The 12,768-nt window shown below is 41.9% G+C and overlaps 1 pseudogene; it reads left to right on the top strand.

The window, feature by feature from the left end:
• LOC139230203 (zinc-binding protein A33-like) overlaps positions 1 to 12,768 on the top strand; it is a 650,536-nt pseudogene that overhangs the window by 64,998 nt on the left and 572,770 nt on the right.

Raw genomic sequence — 12,768 nt, 5'->3', positions numbered from 1 at the left:
CTATTTCAAATCATGCAAATTATAACACAAAAAAATCTCGTTTTCTTAATGAATCACAGCAAACAAATCCCATCAAATGTTCCCAACATACACATTTTAGGAATAGTCGCTAATATCAATTCGGAGAGGGAAGCAGAGAAGATTTCCCAAAATAATCGAAGAGTGCTGAGACAGATTGTAATGCCTAAAATTGCCGCCCTGATTGGGATCAGCGACTCAGTTCCATCTGAGGGTGTAGATTTCGGGAACAAGTTTGGAAAGGAATTTTGTAATGTTTATGAAAATAGAATTCAAGTTGCACAAAGTTGACAATCTAACTTTCATATTCAAAACTGGCACTCTTCCCGTCATTCGTCCAACACTCTCTCCCAATCCTAGCAACAGCTGCTGTGAGAATCGTAAATCCTTTGGGAACAATCTGAAAGTACATCATCATTTTAATATAAGCCACACCAAAATTCATCGGTGAACAAATGGTGAAATATCCAAAAATGTAATGGTCATTAGGGGACGGTGCCAAATGTCTAAAACAACTTAGCTTCAGGCAGGGCTACTTCCCATTGACCGGAGGGGTGTTACAGGGTCCCGCTCCAAATTACGGCTACACAATGGGCGTGAAGTCTATTGTTTGCCCTCCAACTCCTTAAAATTTGACGAACATGAATTCACAAAGCCCTTCCGAATGGCTACTGAGATGGTTATCCACATTTATCTTCCCCGCACCCGGTATATATCAGGCCAGAGCCTGTCTCCTTCCCCTCCGCCCATAGCCTGTTGATCTGAAATCCAACATCTCACCATAACAGCGGGACAGCTCAGTTTTATACAACTTTCTGTGTGTATCTGTGAACGGTGCGTCCTTATATTGATATTATAAAAAATATAAATTAACAAACAAAAATATGATGAACCTAAAATAGAGGTTGTGCTTATCTACTGTTAATATGCAGTTATTTCTAATGCAATCTGTGAACCTATAATGGAATGAACTCAGCTTCCGTTAGGAGTGCAGATTTCAAAATATTTTATTTAAAAATTTGTTCATAATGATATAGCTTAAGTTCAATTGTGGAACGTGAAATGTCCTGCTCCATAATTAGTAGGAGCAAATATTGCTCGTCTTAATCTGTTTGTTCAAATGACTTTAACTGGTACTGAACTTGAGCTTTTTCTCAGATCTTAATAGGATCTCATTTTGAAAGCAGAATATCTTGTGTTCCTAAATCTGAAACACAATGTTGCTTCGCTCCGAAAATAGGACAGCCAGTAATAACAGATAGAAACATATACTGTCCTGTTCTTGCAAAAGTTGGAATTCCGAATAAACCGCTTATATTTAGTTAATATACATCTCAGGCAGTATTGACTGCCTCACTACCCCTGCTGTCGGTGTAATAATATTATTTGCTTGTTTTGATGTGATTGATGTGCAGACATTAATTACCACCAGCAAATAAATAACAATTAGAAAACTAAAAGTTTCCGACATATTCCTAATGTAATAACCGGTCAGGCAGCACAAGTTATTCTGAAACTTTATATTAAACGGTTTAGTGGGGATTTCGATGCATTTGTAGATAGCCATGTAATTTTATTTCGGAGCCAAATATTAGCATCGCAGCTTGGTTCTGGTTGGTTAATATAATTTAGTAAGTTCAGGGATGAGTTGAAGAATTACGAATAACCGACACCTGGCACAAATAAAGGATTCGCCGAATTTTAAAAAAGCACAATGGTACATTAACTTTGGGAAATAGTACAAAAGGTGTCTTATGCAATTGCACGTCCATTATGCGTCCCACCCAATTTTCCCTTCCATTGCCTTCAATGGAAAGAGCAATCAGGCGCGGTACACAAAGGGAGCGAATTCGGTATCGTTCATTTTACACAATCGCCCAAAGTTAAAATTAATCAATTCCATCCCTCGACTATAAGAGATGTACTTCAATAGAAATGATATGTGCACACAGGAATCGCCCGTCGAATTGCTCACACTCAGTGGAAGCATGTGCCCGGAGATTCGTTTTTCCGAATTCGCCAGTCTGGTTTCCTCTTCAATTAAATTGAATAAATGGAGACGAGAAGTCGGGAGCACCCACATTGAAAACCCCGGCCATGCTATTTGGAGCTACAAATGGGGTATTTTCAATAAGAACCAATACAATACTGTCACGGCCCCTGATTTAAGATGAGTGAGTAAGTTATTTTTTATTACATGACATTCTGGGCTTCAGATCCGTAGGGCAATGGGTGAGCTTAGACACTGGCCAATGATGGCAGCGTTCTGACGTTCAGTAATGCCGGGACATGATGTTTAGTTATAGTGAATTGGATCTCGGGTCCAGGATTAAATGGCAGCAGTTGTGCAGTAGGTGTGCTGAGATTCTGAAGCACAAAGTACTTGCCGCGGGTTCTGCGGCGCTGCAGCAGCGGGTCTGAGGTTAATTAACACTGAGTGATGGGGAGGTGGGGGGGGGGGTTCGGTTTAGGCCGCACTGGGAATTGGGTATTGCGAGAATCAGTCCCTTGTGAAGCCTTTCCTTTGGCAGCACGGCAGAGGCAGAACATACAGTCTGATAGTAATCGGGACTGTAATGTGATTTCTGGCGGGGGGAGGATGAGGAATTGTCTGAGCCCATGCATGAGAGTGGGAGGACCGCAGGATCTGGCAGCTCTTCGGTTGTTGGCCATGATGTGAAATGTACTGACTCGGAAATCTCTCTGTCGATTCTGAAGTCAGCGATTAGAAACATAGAAAATAGGTACAGGATAAGGCCATTCGGCCCTTCGAGCCTGCACCGTATCATTGCTTCTTTGAAAATGACGAGTTGTTATGACTTTAACAACAAATAACTGCTTAAACAGACAAATATTGGACAAATACAACATCGCTCAACATCTCATTTGATTTCAAAGATTCAATCGAAACCCTTTATTAGGATGAGATAATGTTTAAGAACTGTACAGATAATCGTCATGTAACAATAATAAACTGAACAATGTAAGCAACAGAAGACGCGAGTGCTTTAGACAGGGAGTATCATTCTGACCGAAAAGAATACGCTGAAAATATCTTCCTGATCAATTAACTTCAAAAATGTTTCCAATTGAGTTCATTTCAAAGTAATGTGAAATAAATGAATTAGTTATACACAGGGTTAAATACACTTCAAAAGATTTTAAAATGCCTGGCTGGAAACTTACGGATTGACCGACCGCTTGTTTCCCGCCCCACTTGAGTATAATGGAGTATAATGGGGCGACCGATCCCATCCCGTCACTCCACCACTGGGCGTATTGGGTTAAAACTAATTAAATAATTAAATATCAAATCTGAAATTGGACCAAAGGCATAGCTGGTGCAATGATCCCATTGGTCGTTATTAATGATTTTATTATTTCTACGATAATGCGAGAATGTGGGAATACAATGCCACAGTTGCCGACACACGGGCTTATCCCAAAGAGCTATGATAACATTAGTGTCAATGTAAAATGGACGGTATTGAATTGACATCCCATTAGACGTCACAGCTGATTTGTATTCCATCCACTTGAAATGAATTCAAAATCGGGCGTTGTGTGTAATGGGCGACTAATTCGATATCCCCCATTTTCCTCTGTCACCAGAAGTTAAAATTACCCAAATGTCTTGATTGGGTGAATTTCTCTTAGATGAAAGTTAAACAGAGACAAAGATAATTGGCTATCCGATTTATATTCTGCCCCATTTTCTGTTCCTTGACTTCAACGAAAACTAATGTCTGTGGGTATAAAAGGGTCCTGTTTCCGCCCGTAAATGGTCATTCACCCAATTGACCATTTGTTGGAGGTTTAATTCTCCATTTCATTTATCGCTTCTCTCCAAAATAACCAGAGTAGCTGTTTGAACTGTAACCAGTGTTGCCTGAATAAGAACACATTGGCTTTGTTTTTCCTGTGTTTAGCACAATTGGTGAACTGAAAAATATCCGGAAACAAAAATGCCTCACCTGCCTCCTCGGTCAAGATGAGAAGTAATTCCTTAAAAGGAGTTACTTCCTGTGAACGTAATTTCACGGGTTCAGTGAGGAAAAATCTTCGATAATCTTTGTAACAATCCCTTTAAAGTGCCAAAGATTACTTGCAGACCATTTTTATGAGTTAGGTGGTAATGCTATGCAAAATCAATTTTCTATGGCATTCCCACATTAGAAGCATTTTTGTTGTTGGACACCATTTTATCCCTGTTGGTTCCATTTGTTTTGATTTTATTGCTCAATATTCTGACCATTAGACACGTTGCACTGGACAATAAAATGAGAAGGAGTCTCCGTGGGAACAACAATGGTGAGAATCACATTGATACAGAGATGGAGAACTGAAGAAAATCTATCCGTTTACTTCTGTCCACATTTATGGAGGGACATTTTCCTATATTACATAAATGTGGAATTTATATTAAGATAACAATTATTCTGATCCTCTCACCATTATGAAAAAAACGGGATATTACGATTCGAATTAGAATTCCTGCACAGAGAGGTTTGTTTATCAGTGTCCCAGTGGAAATTCAGAGATGCATTGAAGACTATGATTAATTATCCTTGGTTGCAATTATTAAGCCAATTAAATAGGTAATGACTTCATAGAATTAAATAAATTATATCCATCCAAGCTGAACATAGATGTTGCAGTATAAATAGTGTGCACACGCTCAAATCTCATGTGGCATGGAAAATAATGCTTCCTCTGTTCCAAGCTTGCTTCATGCACAACGCTGTACAGGAACTACCTAGACTGGACTCTTTTGTTGTGCAAAAATGTGATTATTCCATCCTTAAATGGGAATCCTATAACTAATAATTGTATCATTTCGGTTGCTTGACAGTAATACATGTCATTCCATTTTGCTTTTTTAACAAATGATGTCCAGGCTTGGTGGAATTACAACAGAGACAGGGATACGCGCAGTTCTATTTGAACGTATATCTCATGCCTCCCGTCTCGAGCACTCTGTCTTGGAAGCTGAGATAGGGAACTGAATTGATTATTACCGCGCCTTTGATAGATCAATACTTGCTCTACCTTCTCAAAAGACTGTGATCTTTGAAGCTATTCGTCTGATATCTGCCGAAAACAAGTAAATCTAGCATTAAAAACGCCTGAGGCAGTCAGCTTAAGTCCTGAAAATACAAAACATTCAATAAAGTATGATATGTTTATATTCAATATTGCAACTAAGCAAAATGTTGATTGTAAATATTCAAGCTTAATTATTTAGAAAGAATGAAGGGATTGAGGGAGGCCATTCCAGGGCATGGGCTGCAGGCTTTCTGAGGCATTGGAAAATTACATCGGGCGGGGTGCAAATCGGGCGGCCCATCTGATTTCTGCCACACCGGGTAAGTTAAAATCTGGGCTACCGGGCTCTAATGATACAAGCTAAAACAATTTAGTTACTTCCATATTACACGGGATCTTTAACTATCATTTATTATGGTTATGAATTGAATACGAAAATATAATTCTCAATATTAGCAAACTAACACTGAAACCAACAAGTCTGCTGCTGTATATTTTTACAGACTAATAATAATATTACCTGAACTCACTTTGTCCAGTTGTGAATGAGAATAAGGACTGCAATGAACAGTGGCTGTTTCTAGTTGAAGCAGATAGCACCTCTTAAAAAAGGCAGGTACTGCAGGGAATTCAGAGTCAGAGAAATCTCCGGATCTAGTTCCGATCACGTAAATGGGTCGCAGAGGAATTGCCCAAGTTATTTCTCTCAAATTGGTCTGGGTTCTCAGTCTGTTCTTTCGCTTGTCGCAGGAGATCACATGGTTTGTTTTGTGTATCTATTTTCATGCAAGAAGTAACACAGTCGTATGGAAAAGTCTAAAAGTACCAGAGGGTTTCACTTGCCCGTCATTGTTCGTTTGTTCGTATTATCGGAAGGAAAGTGGAAGTCACAGCACAGCCCCGTGCTTCCAATATCGCTCAACACAATCCGATTTGCAGTAGTATCTTAAGTTACCGGAGACATTGATGAGACCGAGATATCGAAGATGGTTGAATTTCCAAAGCAAGGTAATTATTTGGGAATAAAAACAGAAAATGCTGTAAATCTCAGCGGGTCGGGCAGCAGCTATGGAGAGAAAGCAGAGTTAATGTTTCGGGGTAACCCTAAATACTAACTGTACTTCTCTCCCCAGATGCTGCCTGACCCGCTGAGATTTCCAGCATTTCCTGTTTTTATTCCAGATTCCAGCATTCGCAATATTTTGCTTTAATATTTGGGAGGTTTGGACTGCACTGCTTTTGAATATGAACCCCTGGGTCAAGAGGTCTCCATAAGGTTTCGGTTGGACATTGAGCCAAGTACAATATCCCTTGGCCTAACCTACCTTCACAGCGCCCATGTCCACAATACAACGCTCGGTGGGGAAGTGAGGTGCGAAGAGCAATTAAAGGGATTTAGACAGATGAATTAAATGGGCAATAAGGTGACAGATGAAGTAAAATGTGGGGAAATGTGAGACTATTTACTATGGTAGGAAGAACAGTAAAACAGAGTAATTTTTAAATGGTGAGTAACTAGTAAACATTGGTGTTCAATGAAATTTAGGGATCCTCGAGCTAATCTGAGTCAGGACGTTCTTGCTATTGAGGGAGTGCAGCGTTGGTTCAGCAGACTAATTCCCGGGATGGCTGGACTGACATATGAGGAGAGACTGGATCAACTGGGCCTTTATACATTGGAGCTTAGAAGGATGGGAGGGGATCTCATAGAACCATATAAGATTCTGACGGGATTGGACAGGTTAGATGAAGGAAGAAGGTTCCCGATGTTGGGGAAGTCCAGAACCAGGGGACACAGTCTTGGATAAGGGGTAGGCCAGTTAGAACTGCGATGGGGAGAAACTTCTTCATTCAGAGGGTTGCCAACCTGTGGAATTCCCTACCGCAGAGAGTTGTTGATGACAGTTCATTGGATATATTCAAGAGGGAGTTAGATATGGCCCTTACGGCTAAAGGTATCAAGGGGTATTGAGAGAAAGCAGGAAAGGGGTACTGAGGGAATGATCAGCCATGATCTTATTGAATGGTGGTGAAGGCTCGAAGGGTGGAATGGTCTTCTTCTGCACCTATTATCTATGTTTCTATGTTTCTATGTAAATACATAAAGTTAACATGCAGATACAGGAAGGCAAATGAAATGTTGGCCTTTCTTGCAAGATGGCAAGGTAGTAAAAGAGTAAGAATGTCTTGTTCCAATAGTACAGGGGTTTGGTAAGGCCACACCTGGAGTAATGTGCACAGTTTTGGTCGCCTTATCTGAGGAAGGATACATGTGCCTTATCGTGGTGAAATAAAGGTTCATTAGATTGACTGCTGGAATGAGGCGGTTGTCCTATAATGAGAGATTGAGTAGATTGGGCATATACTCTCTGGAGTTTAGAAGAATGAGAGGTTAATCCATTGAAACCTATACAATTCTGATTGGGATTGACATCGTTAAAGTCATGGCACATGCTCAGGATGAGGGGTGGGCCATTTAAGACTGAGATGAAGAATTGCTTCACTAAGAGGGTTGTGATTGTTTCGAATTCTCCGCCCCAATTTACTGTATATAGAAACATAGAAACATAGTAACATAGAAATTAGATGCAGGAGCAGGCCATTCGGCCCTTCGAGCCTGCACCAGCATTCAATATCATGTCTGATCATTCAACCTCAGTACCGATTTCCTGCTTTCTCTCTATACCGCTTGATCCCTTTGGCCGTAAGGGCCATATCTAACTCCCTTTTGAATATATCTAACAAACTGGCCTCAATAACTTTCTGCGGGAGAGTATTCCACAGGTTAACCACTCTCTGAGTGAAGAAGTTTCTCCTCATCTTGGGGCTAAATGGCTTACCCCTTATTCTTAGTCTGTTACCCCTGGTTCTGGAACTCCCCAGCAATGGGAACATTCTTCCTGCCTCGAAGCTGTCCAATCCCATCAGAATTTTATATGTTTCTATGAGATCCCCTCTTATTCTTCTAAATTCCAGTGGATACAAGCCCAGTTGATCTCCTCATATGTCAGTTCTGCCATCCTGGAAATTAATCTGGTGAACGTTCACTGTACTCCCTCAATAGCAAGAACGTCCTTCCACAGATTAGGAGACCAAAACTGAATGCAATATTCCAGGTGTGGCCTCACCAAGGCTCTGTACAACTGCAGAAGGACTTCCCTGCTCCTATATTCAAATCATCTAGCTATGAAGGCCAACATGTCATTTGCCTTCTTCACCGCCTACTGTACCTGCGTGCCAAACTTCAATGACTGATGTACCATGACTCCCAGATCTCGTTGCACCTCCCCTTTTCCGAATCTGTCACCATTCAGGTAATATTCTGTCTTCCTGTTTTTGCCAACAAAGTGGATAACCTCACATTTATCCACATTATACTGCATCTGCCATGCATTCACCCACTCACCTAACCTGTGCAATTCACTCTGCAGCCTCTTAGCATCCTCGTCACAACTCACACCTCCACCCAGCTTAGAGTTATCTGCAAACTTGGAGATATTACATTCAATTCATCTAAATCATTGATGTATATTGTAAATAGCTGGAGTCCCAGCACTGAATCCAGCGGCTCCCCACTGGTCACTGCCTGCCATTCTGAAAAAGACCCGTTTATTCCGATTCTCTGGTTCCTGTCTGCCAACCAGTTCTCTATCCACGTCAATACATTACCCCCAATACGATGTGCTTTAATTTTGCACGCTAATCTCTTGTGTGGGACCTTGTGAAAAGCCTTTTGAAAGTCCAAATACACCACCTCCACTGGTTCTCCCTTGTCCGCTCTACTAGTTACAAAATCAAAAAATTCTGGAGGATTTGTCAAGCATGATTTCCCTTTCATAAATTCATGCTGACTTGGACCGATCCTGTCACTGCTTTCCAAATGCACTGCTATTTCATCATAAATAATTGATTCCAATATTTTCCCCACCACCGATGTCAGGCTAACCAGTCTATAAATCCCTGTTTTCTCTTCTCCCTACTTTTTAAAAAAGTGGTGTTACATAGGAACTGATCCAGAGTCAAAAGAATATTGGAAAATGATCACCAATGCATTCACTATTTCTAGGGCCACTTCCTTAATACTCTGGGATGCAGCCTATCAGGCCCTCGGGATGTATTGGCCTTCAATCCCATCAATTTCCCGAACACAATTTCTTGATTAATAAGGATTTCCTTCAGTTCCTCCTTTTCGCTAGACCCTCGAACTGCTAGTATTTCCGGAATGTTATTTGTGTCTTCCTTATTGAAGACAGATCCAAAATACTTGTTCAATTGGTCTGCCATTTCTTTGTTCCCCATTATAACGTCACCTGATTCTGACTGCAAAGGACCTACGTTGGTCTTCAATAATCTTTTTCTCTTCACATATCTATAGAAGTTTTTGCAGTCAGTTTTTATGTTCCCTGCAAACTTCCGCTCATACTTTATTTTCCCCCTCCTAATTAGATCCTTTGTCCTCCTATGCTGAATTGGAAATTTCTCCCAGTCCTCATTTTGCTGCATTTTCTGGCCAATTTATATGCCTCTTCCTTGCATTTAACACTATCCTTAATTTCCCTTGTTAGCCACGGTTGAGATACCTTTCCTTTTTTATTTTTACTCCAGACAGGGATATACAATTGTTGAAGTTCACCCATATAATTTATAAATATCTGCCATTGCCGATCCACTGTCAGCCCTTTAAGGATCATTTGACAGTCTATCCTAGCCAATTCACGTCTCATACCATTGAAGTTACCTTTCCTTAAGTTCACGACCCTAGTCTCTGAAATAACACTGTCACTCTCCATCTTAATAAAGAATTCTACCATATTATGGTCACTCTTCTCCAGCGGGTCTTGTGCAACAAGATTGCTAATTAGTCCTCTCTCATTGCACAACAGCCATTCCAGGATGGCCAGCTCTCGTGTTGGTGCCTCAATATATTGGTCTAGAAAGCCATCCCTAATACACACCAGGAAAGCCTCCGCCAACTCATTGCTACCAGCTTGGTTAGCCCAATCTATATGTAGATTAAAGTCGCCCATGATAACTGCTGTACGTTTATTGCACGCATCCCTAATTTCTTGTTCGATGCCATCCCCAACCTCACTATTACCTTTTGGTGGTCTGTACACAACTCCCTCTAGCGTTTTTTGCCCTTTGGTATTCCACAGCTGTATGTTGATTAGTTGGGTATATTCACGGCTCAGATAGATATATTTTTAACTCAAGGCGAAGCAAGGAATCTTGGGATTGGAGTAGGAAATGGAGTTCAGGTTGAACATCAGTGATGATCTTATTGCATGGTGGAGTCGGTTTGAAGGGTCGTGTGCCCTACTCCTGCTCCTAATACATATGTTGTTCTGTTCTAATAGATTCAATGTTGTTGAAACCATCAACCTCATGTTCCGCTCCAAGCCAGACACTATACTGATACGGACATATCTGATCATTCCAAATCTCGCGACTACATCCCAGTGTAGGCACACCATCACCATGGATTTCAGAGGTCCACGAATTAGCACATTATCAATAACCCCAGAGCTGATCATTATTTGCAGCTTTACCCGTATTGCTCACATATCAAGAACGGAAAAATGATGATCTGGAGCGCCTATCTCTCTAAAGGGGCAAAATTGCCCTGTGCCCCGATTGGGGGTGGTAACTTTATGGGGCCGAGACTTTTAGTGCCTGGCGCAGATGTCTAGCCCCCACCACGGAAATGCCCTCAATTGCATGCAAACAAGCGGAGCGCAATCTCGCGCTCCAGTTCCTTTGGGGATGGCAACCGGGGTGCTCCAAGGTCGTTGGAGGAAGTGGTACATGGATGCTCCGCGGAGTGATGATGTGTTTCAAAGCCCCTCCTCTTAGATTAAAGGGGAAGGCCGCTGGGCACTCTGCAAGACCCAAGACAGAGTGCTGGGCTACAGGTTGACGGCCCAAATCACATTAATGCTAGCATCGTTGAGCTGGCCCGAGAGACAGCCTACAGAAAAGGGCGCTGCCGCCGTCTCTTTAACTATCGTCCTGAGAGAGGAAATCGGCCAGCTTCACTATCGCCTGCCTCGCTGCCCACAGTGATAATTCCTTCGCTGCTTATACGGCCGCCCGGGTGCAAACCGCGGGGCGTGGCTGAGCCATGGCAGCACCTCCGCCAGCTCCCAGGCAATTTCTCAGTTGGCGGCAGTGCCCCCACCCCCAGGGGAAAAGTGTCTTGTGCTATAAAAAGAGACAATTTCGCCCGCAAACACTTCAGACTTTCAACTAGCGTTACTAAGCACCCTTCGAAAAGAATACATTGGAACTGTAGAAATTAGAGCGGCATAGCACCTTTATGCGCTCCAGAGCGAGTGATAGTCTGTCAAGTCCCTAGTTCCAAGTTCTGAGCACCGGGCTTTATATGTACTGAGCCAACTGTGCAGCGAATGATGTTTCAGGGCAGAATGCAGCTTCCAAGAGGTCTCTGTGGCTTGCTGCAGTAATATTGGGGCCTCCCTCCATTCAATGCTATAGATATGTATAAGATCAGCTCACTCAGTTGTATGGACTGCATGGACAGCAATAAATCATCCAACTGTTCTTCTAATGCATTTAATTCTCCATCTTTAACACTCGCCGTTTCCAGCCAGAAGTGGAACACGGGCGCTAGCATTTGTAGGAGGCAATATGCAACACTTGTGACCATGAATCGCCAGCCCGTTTTACACTCGGCTCCATTTTAATTCCCATCGAAATGAATGGAAAATAAAATCAGGTGAAGTATAAATTGCGCTGCTGAATTGCTAGCACCTGTATTGCCCGACCGCTCAAAAAGTATTGCACCCCAGTCAGTGTAATAGACTTGTCTTTAGATCACGGGTATTTCGTTCGCAGGCAGCGCTCCTGATAATTCTGGCACGTTGCCGCAATATTCTATAAATTCATTTTAATGGAGATAAAATCAGGCATAGTTCATGTACGATTTTACACTAGGCATTCCCAACAGACAGCTCTGCTCTTTAATTCTGAGTGAGAACTGTTGGCAAAATTATTCCCGATGTATCTCATGGTGCTTAAACACTGTGGAGCAAATTGGAAAAAATACTTTTCTATTGTACAATGTGGTTCAGCCTCAGACAGTTGCTGGGGAGTGCGATGGAGTCAGTGACTCGGGAACGCAGTTTGCAGCAGGGACCGTAAACAATGCCGTCGGTTTTCCCAATATATAGCTGGAGGTAATTCCTGCTCAACCAGTACTGGATCGCGGACAACCAGTTTGACAACTGAGTCATGTGCAGGAAAGATCCACACCAATACTGCAGAAAGACACGTCCTAAAATATTTTACTTTCTAAATAAATCAATGTTGCATTTTAGACTTTAAAATTGTTGCTATGCTGCTGGTGAATGTGAAACAGTGTCATCTCTCTGGTGATTTGAGGAGGGGCCGCTTCCTAATCTGTTTGTTCAATGACTGTGACTAATGTCACAGTGGTTGCTGTGAAGCCATTGCATCTACTTCTTAATTAGACGAGCCAGCAAGATCACCGGTCCTTGAAAATGGGATGGCCAATAATTGTGCAGATAGAAGCTATTTTCTACCCGATTCTTGCAGCGATTGGTGTTCCTGGTAAGTCATTCTGATCAATTGTTATTCCTCTTACTGATGGTTAACTGTATTAATTCTCTTGCCGTCCAGCAACATTGGGGTAGATCATGACTTTGTGCTATGGTGTAAAGTGGG

Source organism: Pristiophorus japonicus, chromosome 19 (genome assembly GCF_044704955.1).
Source record: "Pristiophorus japonicus isolate sPriJap1 chromosome 19, sPriJap1.hap1, whole genome shotgun sequence".
NCBI classification, from domain to species: Eukaryota; Metazoa; Chordata; class Chondrichthyes; family Pristiophoridae; genus Pristiophorus; species Pristiophorus japonicus.
The sequence above is the reverse complement of the archived record's forward strand: the minus strand, read 5'-3'. Positions and strand labels throughout refer to the sequence as shown.